General features: G+C 51.6%; 1 protein-coding gene across 7 annotated transcripts in view; it reads right to left on the minus strand.

Annotated features, from left to right (window-relative positions):
• HIPK2 (homeodomain interacting protein kinase 2) overlaps window positions 1–12913 on the minus strand; it is a gene marked incomplete at its 3' end in the record, with an annotated part of 187498 nt that overhangs the window by 108797 nt on the left and 65788 nt on the right. The gene's annotated exons all lie outside the window — the stretch shown is intronic.

Consider the following 12913-nt stretch of genomic DNA (forward strand, 5'->3'; position numbering starts at 1 on the left):
GACCAAGTTCCACAAAGACTTCATTTTCCTCCCGGACTCCGGCATTTCAGGGGTAACAGTCCCTCACTTCTCTGTTTCTAGTAGTCACTGTCCTTCACTTTTAGAGGGCAAGTCCATGACCTATACATGAAACGGCAGATGTAAAGTAAAGAAACTGTGGGAGAGAAATGCTTCCGTCATCAACAGCTGTTTATTCCCCAGAGTTGTTTTCATAGTTCCCTGGCCCAGCAGTTTCCAGAAATGATTGTTTCCCTGCTGGCCATCCTGTTACAGGATGAACAAAGGTATCTCTTTTACCCAAACACAACACAACAAAAACAGGAAGAAAAACTAGGCAAGATAAAGTTGAAGGGTTTAATATTACCGACAGTTTCTTCGAGATCTTTAAGGGTAAATTTTCACTTGGAATTTTTAAATTTTCGGATGTAAGTTCTAGGAGTTTTAGCCTGTTACCACCACGACAGTCAGGACACAGAGCAGTACCATCTCCCGAAGACCTCCCGGCCGCTCGTCGGGGTGAATGTTCACCTTTCACAGTGAGAACATCTGACTCTCAGTGCCAGAGCTATCTCTGTTCTGGGGGTTCACATTTAGTTTATTTTTATTTGCCAATATAAGTTCTAATTTACAAAGAGAAGAGGAATAGAAAGCCTTCACTGGTGGTCAGTGGATGACAAAGAGGCGGCACCAACAGTTGATCCCTCATGTTCTGGCCAAACAACCTTGATTTTTATAGTCAATAATGACATAAATAAGGTTGTGACTGGAGAGTACACTTCCCCAGTCACACGAAGCAGGATCAGAAGGGGCTCCAAGTATGGGGAACCCTAGGGACCAGCCTACCTGCTGCCACTGAACTCGCACACCCACACTCTCCCCATGGAGCAACATACATCACATATACAATACACACTAACATATATGCCACACATACAAGGCACACACCCCACGTGTACAACACACACAGCCAACACAACCCCCCCAGACACCAACACATCTCACATATACAACACAGACTAACACATTCACACACCCAACACACACACCACACGTATAGTACATACCAACACACATTCATACACACGCACGCACATGCACGCACACCTTCAGGGAGTCCGTGAGCAGAGTCCTGCCCATCACTCCAGTCTTGGCTCCTGGATCCTTCTGATGTCGGCGGAGACGGACAGTGGATATGGGAAGCACGGCAGGTGGCAAATGCGATGTAACCTCCTGAGGCTTCCCGTGCCCGCTCCCCACTGCCGTGAAGCTTGTGTGCCCAGCCCAAGCGCAGGATTCATAGCTTCACTGCAGGTACACGAGCAGCGGCAGGAGAGTGCCGGGCCCGTGCCCTCCAGTCAAGAATGCTGCACCCGTGTCTCCCTCCTGACTCAGGGGAAGAGATGTTGTTCCTCTCCTCAAACGCTAACCCCTTCACCATCGCACTGGACACTGTCCCTTCCTGACACCAGAGGAAACCACCAAACGTACTCCGTTAGCGCCTACTGGATGTGAAGTACGTGCTGCGCCTCCACGTGTCCACGGAGATGAAAAAGAAACGACACGTGATCCCAAGGAGCTCGGGAATACTGGGGATGTCGATAGCCTACAATGATACCAGGCCAAATAAAATAAAAGCTAAGCCAGAGGCACACACACCGGGAAGGGGGCCCAGGGGAGAGCGTGATGGTTACTTACAGCAGAGGCGAGGTGCACACAGGTGAGCACGCACCACAGCCATCTCGTTTAGTCCTTAGAACAACCTCAGGAACTGCTGTCCTACTTCCCTCATAAGAGAAAGAACAATGAGCCTCAGAGAGGTTTGGGAACTTGCCTGAGGTCACACAGCTATAAAGCAGCAGATCCGGAATTCAAATCCAGATCTCTGCCAATAGAGTGATGACGATAAGAATAATGATAATGATGATAACAGTAGTGGCAATAAAAGTATTATAGCAGCAAACATGGGCTGAGTGCTTGCCTCGTGCCAGGAACACGCTGAGTCATGTGTCAGGAACTTTATCCTCTGCGGGAGATCTTTGCTCATTCAGTTCCTACGTATGAAGACAAAGTTCCAGGGCACACGACTAGCATGTCCGTAACATCTCAGAAACAGAAAAGCAGAGAAGGGGTTAGCGGCCCAGAGGACAGGGCTGTCTCCACACGTGCAAGGTTCCCTAGTCAGGTCTTGCTGGGCTCGGCCCTTTCTTCATACTGGGAAGTCATTTCTAATTTTCTGTCAAGGTGTAATGGGACATGACAGATATTGGCTGATTTCAGGGAACTAATCTGTTAAAAGCTGAGTCAGCTGTCTTCAGGTTTTAAATTGAAATCTCACAGGTTGACGGAACGAACATTTTTGGTGAGATGTCTGCTCCCCAGAAGGCTGATAAAGGGGGCCTGTATGATCCAGGGTTTGGAGATGCTGGATGCCATGGGCCCGAGGTTTAGAGCAACAGTGAAAGGACTGTAGGAAGGACTACAAGAAGCTGGGCACGTGGGTGTTTCTGCTGTGACAGTGTGAGTTGAGCTATAAACATGAGGCCACTGATACCATCCATCCATCCATCCATCCATCCATCCATCCATCCATCCATCCATCCGTCCATCCGTCCATCCGTTCATCCATTCATTTGGCCAGTTAGTCACTCGCTCATTCAACAAAGGCGCCTTGGGGAACACACAACAGCTACACGCACCAGCAGAGAGAACGCGGCAGACAGTAACCCGCCTCCACATCGCCCCACGGTTCTGACAAACTCAGGCTTCAGGCACCTCCCCCTGCTCAGGTGTCTCCTCTCTCAGACACAGCCTCCATCTCCCACCTCTAGTGGGCAGGCTGGCCAGATAAAGAAGGAGAGTGCGGTGGAGGCAAGATTTTTTTTTTTTTTTAGCGTTTCATTCAGATCTCCCAACTCTCCCCAAAACCAAAATGTGGAGTTCAACTCTGAATTCTTAGACTGCAATACTTAAACTTGCCTACAAAGGCACTTCCCCTCTATTCCCTTTCCATTTAAAAATGGCACACAGGTCATCGGTGGGGAGGACAGAGCGGATCCCCGAGCACAGGGCTGGTGCTCACACTTTGGGTCCTTCTGGGCTCATGTCACGTTCCCACTGATCTTGGCCACAGTCACGTGGTCTGTTCTGCTTCGCAGTCTCCCCTGAGTCTCCTCAAACCCACCCAGTCCTCGAACAAGCTCGGCCCAAACAAAGGCACAGGGGAGTCAATACCCTTGAGGGCCCTCGGTCTCAAAGGGCCCAGAGCCCCAGCCTCCCCGCTCCTGGGGCACAGTCCTTGAGGCCTACAGCAGGAGCCACCCCCTAACTCCTCCCGGTATCCCCCCACCCCATTCCCTTCCTCCTGCTTCCTGAGGTTTTCTCCCAAACAGACATGCTGCACCCAAGCCCTGCCTCAGGCTATGCTTTGGGGACACCTCACCTATGACAACCGCTTCTACAATGTCACCATCTCCATCTCTTTCCAGGAACGAGGGCCACAGCCCAGTACTCGTCACCAAGAGCCCTGCTCCTCCACCTGGCTTTAAGACCCGGGGAGCCAGAGGCCGATGGTGCCAAGGACGAAAGGGAACGCCGGGCTCGAGCTGCCCTGGCGAGGCTGTGGCTGGGCGCTCCCTCCTCCTCTGGGGAGCTGGTGAGGCGGTGGGGAAAGGCTGGCCCGATCTGTCCCAGCTGTGATGCAGAGACCCGCAGCCAGGGGAGGCCAAGGGCAGGGGGGAGGGGGCCCCTTCACTGGGGAGGGCACTCAGGACTCGGAACATATAATACAAGCGGCCCAGGGAGACTGGGCAGAGCGATTCAAAGGCAACATGCTCTGCCTTCTTGGCTTAAGGAGAGATGTCTACACCGGGGTAGACGAGGACAGCGGAGCCTGGCACGCCCACCGCTGGCTCCCCAGGGACAGCTCATTCCATGACAGATTCGGGGGCAGAGCTGCATAGCTGAGGGCACTCCTACTCGTTTCTTGAAACCCCAGCACAAAGCACAGTGTCTGGCACATCTTCGGAATTCAAAAAATTACTTGTTCGATGCATAAGTGAGGATTATAGCTCCAAACCCAGCTGTGGCTACAGGGAGAGTTCAGTAGCTACTAAGCAGTAAGTGCTCCGTCGACTGCAAATTATGCAAAAAGTCACGTGTGTTCATGTCTCCTCTGTCCCTCTGCTTCCCCTCCCAACCACCCACCTGGCAGTTCACCAGTCCACCCGGTAACCCCTCCTGTCGCATGCACCAATGATTTTTGGATCTTCACTGTCACCACCATTGAGGCGTAAGGGGTTGGACCACAAGGAATCTAACAACTGGGCCCCACGGCGGGGCTCTCAGCCACCCAGGTGAAAGGGCAACAGCCCCGTGCCAGGTTGCCCACGGCACCCCACTTCTCCCATTTTGACAGGTCAGGTGGCAACCCCCTCTGTGGGACAACCGACTCTGGGATCCAAGCCACCTCTGGCAACAGTTCTTAAAGGACAAAACAATAATTTTAAAACTGTAAATAAATAACTAAAGCAGGAAGAAACTCCTGGAGGCGATGGATCTCTTTAAGGCATAAACTGTGGGGATGGCTTTACCTCCAAACTCACCAAGCTGTACACAGTAAATACGTACAGCTTTCTGTATGTCAATCATACCTCAATACAGTGGCTTAAAAAAAGAGTTCACCCTAGAGCTTGCTTAAATCTGTCATCCGGCTCCACCCCCCAGAGAGCCTGTTCCTTAGATTTCTTTTGCAACCCAGGAATCTCCATTTTTAACAAGCACCTGGGTGATACTTCGGCAGGAGGGTCCTTGGATCACCCTTTGAAAACAACTGGTTTATACCTTGAGCTCAAGAGTGGTTCCAGCCCTCCTGTCCTCAGGTCTGGGGACATGTAGATGGCAATTCTGCAGCAAGGCAGGAAACTGGGCCAAGTTTCTGGGGCATCAACACTGCTTCTGCACCTGGGCCCTTGCTCTGGGGTCGCTCTGGTTGGTTCATGTGGTCTGTGAATGTGCATGGTTTTTCAATGTCTTTGAACTTGTGTGTGTGTCCCTGCATGTATACGCATGTCTGTGGCGTGTGTCTCCCTCCATGTGGCATCTATGTACATCAGCATCTTTGCCTTAGCTTCTGTCACCAAGGTGCCTGCAAGCACACCTAGCTGTGCATATGTCATGCATGGGCTTATATTGTGTTATCTGTGTTTATTCGTGTGACTGTGCACGTGCATGTGTGTAGGCGGGACTGGAACACCAGGGCAGAGATACACTCAAATACACAGAGACGTTCTCCCTTTAATTATTTCATACTTAAAAAAAAAAAATTCGATTTCAAATTATTTCACCACACAACTCAAGGTCCTAGAGACAAGTAAGGGAAAACTAAAGATAACCTAATAGCCCAGATAGCTTATTGATTACTTCTCCTCAGAAAAGACACTGCAACTCTAAAAGCTTTTACATATTTATAACCACCTCCCTCATCTGGGTGAATGAGACTGTCAGTGGGTTGAATATTTCACTCAATATTCTCAAGGGTAAACTAGAAGCCTTTCCTGTTGTATCTACTAGTAATAAAACACAAATTAACTTAAAAAGCTAATGCCTGCAATGCAGATGCTTTCAGAGCTCTTCTTTTCAATCAAACCTAACTTCTAGTCAGGAATCTGCACAAGCTATGCAATTTTGGAAACTATTTTTATGACTTTATTAAGTTATGCCCCCCCCCCTTTTTATTTTTTTGCGGTACGCGGGCCTCTCACTGTTGTGGCCTCTCCCGTTGCGGAGCACAGGCTCCGGAGGTGCAGGCTCAGCAGCCATGGCTCACCGGCCCAGACGCTCTGCGGCATGTGGGATCCTCCCGGACCGGGGCACGAACCCGTGTCCCCTGCATCGGCAGGCGGACTCTCAGCCACTGGGCCACCAGGGAAGCCCTATGCCCCCTTTTTGAAGCGACTTAGCGAAAGATATTTTGGAAGATGCCGTGTTCCCTGCTGATGGGGAGATGATGGAGGGTCCCCAGTTTGAGCCAATGAGGCCAAGGTCAGCCCACAGGAGAGAACACTGTCCCCTGGCCATGGACTGAGCACAGGCCCCGGTCATAATGAGATCCAGATGCGGGGCTGTGGATGCCTCACAGTTGACATTCTACCAATATACTGACTCAGTGGAACACAGTCAGCTGGGGATGGACGGGGCCAGGACTGGAGCTAAGGTCTCTTAACTCTCCTTCCAGAGGCTATTACTTGATACCAGTGGTGGGACTTGAAACCCGGTTCTGGAGGCCAGAGCTTCACAACTGTGCCTTAGGGAAAGCAAAGTCCATAAACAAAAGACAGCAAAACAAACAAACGAACAAAACCTATTCCCTCTTAGCCAACTCTGCAATCACAGTACCAGAATTTAAAAGCATTAAAAGTGTTCACATTTATACTGGCTACTGACGGGGGATGGGGAGAGGATCCCCATTATAATCTAGGGCCTCTTCCCTTTATTTATGAATAACTACTATTGTCTCCTAGCCTCTGGGTGCTCCCCAACTTTTTGCCCCCATTTCAATTGATTAACTTCACTAATATCCTTAACTTCACTGAATTACTCCTTTGTTAAGTCCAAGCCCCTCAAGCCTCCATCAAAATTCTCCACGGTCAGGCCTCCCTCACCTAACCCTTACTTGCCAGCCCAAGCCTTCAACTCCTTGCAGGTGTCACTGTCATCGCCCCTCCCCCCATCTTCCCTTATTAATTCCAATCTCCATGCCTCTCAGGCTCCTCCCACCCCCATCTCACATTTCCTTTAAGATGGACCTCAAGAGTACTTCAATACAGCTTGCTCTCTAAAAACCCTCCCTATTGAGGGAGGGAGACACAAGGGGGAAGAGATATGGGAACATATGTATATGTATAACTGATTCACCTTGTTATAAAGCAGAAACTAACACACCATTGTCAAGCAATTATACTCCAATAAAGATGTAAAAAAAATAAAAAATATAATAAAAACCCTCCCTATTAACCCATCTCGCAAAATCTTTCACTGGCTTTGAATCTCTTTAACTGGTTTTTCTCATCACGGGTTCCCTAGAGTCTCAATGAATATCTGCTGAGTGATCAAACATTTGTAATATCAAAGTATCAGAAATACACTCTAGGCAATTTGTGTCTCTTAATCTCCTCAGAGAAACCATAAACTCCTCCAGATTAGACATCTTGCGCCTTATCTCCTACCCGTCAGTACATCGCAGGACACACAGTAGGCACCCAATGAATGTTTGATGAATTGAACTGAATTAAAATTTATCTCCCCCTCACCTAAAACCACCATGGAATCAATTTGAAGACAGTGTCTGAAACCAAAAGAACCAGACAAAAAAGGTTACATTATTCTGAAAGAGTAGATTACTGGCCTTTTCTTCATGTCCTAAATTTTTATGCACGCCCCACCCTTTTTCTTTGGTCCTGGTAATGGTCTTAAGTGTTTCAAATTAAGTCTAGACAAGAGTATTTTGAATAACCGGAGCAGAAACAAAAAAATCCACACATTTTAATCTCTATCTCCTGCCTGAATGGCAGGGCTTTCCGTTTGTTTTTCCTGAGTAGAGCTTAATATTTAGTCTTGTTTTCAGTTTGCTGGTCACACTCACAGCGGAAATACCCCAGCATCAATTTATTGCTTGCTCCAAAAAACTAACTGGCATCAATGTAGAATCAAATGCAGTGGTCCCCCCTTAATCACAGTCAGCCGCGATCCAAAAATATTAAGTGAAAAATTCCAGAAACAAACCATTCTTAAGTTTTAAACTGCCTGCTGTTCTGAGGAGCGTGATAAAGTCTCACAAAGTCCCGTTCTATCCCACGCAGGACGGGACTCTTCCCTTTGGCCGACACGCCCTGCCCATTGGTCTCCTAGTGGCCCGCTCGGTGATCAGACTGACTGTGGCAGCGTGGTGCTTGTGTTCGAGTAGCCCTCATTTTACTTAATAATGGCCCCAACTGGCAAGAACACTGATGCTGGCAATTCAGATACTCCAAAGAGAAGCCTGGAAAGTGCTCCCTTTAAGTGAAAAGGTGAAAGTTCTCCATTTAATAAGGAAAGAAAAAGAAAGTATGCTGAGGTTGCTAAGATCTACGGTAAGAATGAATCTTCTATCCGTTAAATTGTGAAGAAGGAAAAAATAAATTCATGCTAGTTTTGCTGTCGCGCCTCAAACTGCAAGTTACGGCCACAGTGTGTGATAGGGCTTGGTTAGGATGGAAAAGGCACTGAATCTGTACAATAAGATGTTCTGAGAGAGACACCACATTCACATAACTTTTATTACAGTATATTCTTGTAACTGTTCTATTGTATTATTAGTTACCAATGTTAATCTCTTACTGTGTCTAATTTGTAAATTTCCTATGCATATGGGAAAAAACACAGTGTACATAGGGTTCGGTACTATCCTCAGTTTCAGGGACATCCACTGGGGGTCTTGGAACGTAACCTGGAGGATAAGGCAGGGCTGCTGTAGGGAAACGGCAGGGACTTCCAAGGTACGTTCACAGAAGTGCACAGGATCTGCTTCAGTTCCATCCCTTAGGGTGTGAACTCTTCAAAGGAGACACCATTAAGGACCCCTTTCTCTCTCAGTGGGCCTCCAACCACCTGCACAAGCTCACCTCTGATTCCCCGTGGCGAGTCTTGGGGTGTGTGCAGGGCGAGGACTTTCTCCAGGGACACCCCTCTGGAGACCGGGGTGCAGTGGGTCTGGGGCAGGGCCGTGGCGGTAGTATGTTCTTAACACGCTCTCCAAGTGATTCTTATGCACAATAAAGCCTGTGACCAGCGTGGTTGGATGGTTTAACTAGGTTACTGACCTTCAAGTTGGAAGGTCAGGTTGGAAGGAGCTACCCACGCATCAGGGTTAAACAATGAAAAAAGCAGCCTTTGTTTCCTGAAAAACACATGGTCAGGCTTGCTTCACAGGATACCTACGGCAATATGCCCGGCCTCGACCAAGCACGCGCCTAATAGCCGGGGGAAACCGTTTGCTCCCCGAGACACACCTACTTTTCCAGGTACATCCCCCCACCCCGGCCCCACGAGGACAGGAACATCTCTTTATATCAGACTGTTTCCACATCACTAGGCGGGGACGACGGTGGGCTGAGACATTTAATACTGTCCACTTAAAAACAGGGCAGGACGTTAAATGTCCTCCTCTTTGAAAGTGACGTCGCCAGGGGATGACGGCCCAGCTCAGATACAGGGGGCCCGGGGGACCCAGGCCCTGTCGAAGGGTGATGACTCCTGTACTCCAGGTGGCTCAAACACAGTCTCTCACGACGCAGCTGAGAACACCGACCTTCTCAGATAACAACGGACCACTGAGGAGCCTTCTCCACCCACCTCCTCTCCCCCGTAAGAGGCAACACAATCAGGAAAATCGACTGGACCAATGTGGCCGGGAGCTGGCTGTCCCAGAGCAAGGATTGATGCCGACCGGGCTGGAGGCTGTCCTCAAACCCTCAAACTGCTGTGTGGTAGCAAACTACTCCGGGGTTCAGACGAGCCCCGGGGGAGGAACAGGACGCTGTGACCAATTTAGAGATGAAGCGTCACTTCAGGCAGAAACCCTGGGCTGGCTTCATGTTGACGGTGCCCCTAAAGCAGAGCTGGGCACAGGCGGCCACCAGGAGGACCCGAAGGACTCTCGCCTTTTTTGGTCAAAGCGACCACAGGAGGAAGAGGTCCTGCTCAGAAATTTATGCAACAGTCACAGGAGGTCTAAAGAAAGGGGTCACAACACAACCAGAGGGAGGGCCTTGCAAGGCAAATGGGGGCACCGGGGCTGCAAGTGGAAGACGGAGAGGGGGGCTAAGGAGAGCCCTGGACTCTCGGCACACGAGCCTTCCATACCCGGTGGAGCGGTTTCTCCTGCCGCCCAGAGCTCCTGCGCTGGGGTCCCCGGTCCCCGGGCACCGGGGCCGACACGAAAGCACAGGAAGCCTGGAGAGTCTGTCTGCTGCGAGAGGGGTGCCACACGTCACGTGGGCACAGGAAGGTGAGAACACGAGCGAGGCCAAGAGTCCCAAAGTCAGCTTACCCAGTGCATCAAGTTTGGCTATAAGTATGCATTGCCTTTTTTCTTTCTTTTTTTTTTTTTTTTTGCGGTACGCGGGTCTCTCACTGTTGTGGCCTCTCCCGTTGTGGAGCACAGGCTCCGGACGCGCAGGCTCAGTGGCCATGGCTCACGGGCCCAGCCGCTCCGCGGCATGTGGGATCTTCCCGGACCGGGGCATGAACCCGCGTCCCCTGCATCGGCAGGTGGACTCTCAACCACGGCGCCACCAGGGAAGCCCCTGCATTGCCTTTTAAATAGAATTTTTAAAAGCCTTTTTACAAGTTGCTCGGCTCAAGTTTTAGAAAACATGAATAAAGCCGGTATCGTCCATTAAACGGCATCAAGTTAACAAAATAATAAAAGCCCAAGCAGCCTTGACTTTGCTGCAGTTCACCCTAAATTCAGGCCAAGACCTAGGATGGAGCGGCCTGGCCTGCTGAACTGGCACCCCCAAGTGTAGAGTGACAACGGCGGCGGGGAGCTGGCCAAGGCACTGGCTATCCCTCGGATGGGCTGCTGACCCCAGATGGTACCACCCAGAGCTTGCGTTCAGAGAAGGGCACTTTGTAGAGAGCACGCCTGTTGTTCCGGCCCCTGGCCAGCGTCCTCCTTCACCCTCTCCCGGGGGTCCGCAGGGCCTGCTCCCTCCACCTTCAGGCCCAGGCTCCCCTTCCTCGGTGGCCACAGCCCTGGGCTCACAGCCTCCCCCTCTGCCTGGCTCTGGGGCTGCGGGCCTGACAGCAAACCGCAGGCGTCTAAGAAGCTGGTGAGCGGAGAGGAACCGGGTGAGCAGTACAGATCCACCCCACCCGGAGCCCAGCAGGAACGCAGATGCGAGGCTCCTCCTGGATGCTCAGGGCAGGCGGCAGGGGGAGGACAGCACGGGTGGAGGGGCCTAGAGACTTGTGTAATTCGGGACTGAGATGAGGGAGGTGAGGGGGCAGTGTGGACGTGTGGCCTGTGGCCACAGACCTCCCAGGGGAAGGGGTACGAGGTCAAGGACAGAGACCCACGGGCTGAGGGCCGGGCGAGGGCACCTGTGACAAAGCCGGCCGGCCGGAGGGGTGAGCAAATCGGCAAACAAGGCGTGGGGGGGACGGGTGTGCCTCAGAACGCGTGACGGGCCAGCTGTGCTGACGCGGCTCAAGCACATTCCCCGCCTTTCTCCGTGGCCGGGAAGGAGGTGTGGGGAAAGCACGTGCTCACTCGGGGGTCGGGCCAGCAGGGCTCGGTCACGGAGGAGCCGTGGGATCCTGGGTCTGCTGCCCACGTGTCAACCTCTTAAATGTGTTGTCAGCCCCATCTTCTCATGGGAGTTTTAGCTTCGTATCTCGCCAACTTCCACTTTCACCAGACCGTTCAACATGCCCTCAGACACAGCCCATCGCCATCTCCCCAGAACAGACTCACTCGCTTCCCATTTCCATCCAAGCCCTGTGCACTGACCACACGCCAGATACGGAGCCAAGAACCCAGCTGCGTCCCGGCTCCGCCATCCAACAGCCCCAACACGGCTGCTGCCCGGACTCGCCCAGGTTATGGGTCAGGAACGAAGGGGTTAGAGAAACGAGGCAACCAGCCCAGTCGCACAGCTCAGCGAGTGGAGGGTTGAGGCTTTCCTGACCCCAGAGCCAGTGCTCTCATCTGGGTCCCACCAGAGCCGCGATTCCTAACCCTGGCTGCGCACTGGGAGCCCCAGGAGAGCTGTGACAAACACCCATATAGGACGCCACCCCCAGAGATGTCGATGATTCAGTTTGCGGGGACTGGGACCTAAATCAGGTTATTTTCTAAAGCCCGCTCCACCCACCGGTGCTTTTGACATGGAGCCAGGGTGGGAAGCAGTATGCCACAGACTTTTACAAGTTGCTCAGCTCAAGTTTTAGAAAACATGAATAAAGCCGGTATCGTCCATTAAACGGCATCAAGTTAACAAAATAATAAAAGCCCAAGCAGCCTTGACTTTGCTGCAGTTCACCCTAAATTCAGGCCAAGACCTAGGATGGAGCGGCCTGGCCTGCTGAACTGGCACCCCCAAGTGTAGAGTGACAACGGCGGCGGGGAGCTGGCCAAGGCACTGGCTATCCCTCGGATGGGCTGGTGACCCCAGATGGGCCTTGCCTCTGCCCTCCTGGCTGTGTCCCGGTCCCCAGCACTGTGCCTGGCTCACGTTAGAAGTGAAATAAATCCTTGTTGAACGAGTGAAGGAATGAAAGCGTCACACTTTCCAACCAAGGGTGCTACAATCCTTCATCTTCCTGAGCCCAAAGTTCTCCCACCACCGGAGCATGCTGACTGGTCCCTAGGCTACAGACCCCCCCTCCTCCCATCCCCTTCCCACACGGGCACAGAGTCATCTTCTCAGAGCATCACTTTCATCCTATCACCCACCCTCTGTCGTCCAAATGTTTCGGCACTTGCTCCACGTTTATGGACACAGTTGCAACCCCTTCACCTGGTATCTAAGACCCCACCATCCTGGTCCCAACCTATCCCTGCAATCAGATTTTCCACCACCCACGGATCCTCTGCTCTGCCAGGCGGGCGTCCTCCCGGTCTGCAGTGCGAGTCTTGCGCACCCTTGCCAGAGGGATCATAATGCGTGTCTCTCTCGCTCCTTCACCCATGTCTGGATTCCACCCGTCCGTGACAACCTGACTCCCCGACCATGCCTTTGCTCTTTGCCCACAGCCCCCAGGAATCCCTCCCAACTCTGAACCTCTACGCCAAGAATCTTACTCGGCTCCATTCTTACGTGGCTTCTAATCATCATTTCAATGTGCACATGTCCTAATTTCCCGACTAAATCGT

Source organism: Stenella coeruleoalba (assembly GCF_951394435.1).
Source record: "Stenella coeruleoalba genome assembly, chromosome: 9".
NCBI lineage: Eukaryota > Metazoa > Chordata > Mammalia > Artiodactyla > Delphinidae > Stenella > Stenella coeruleoalba.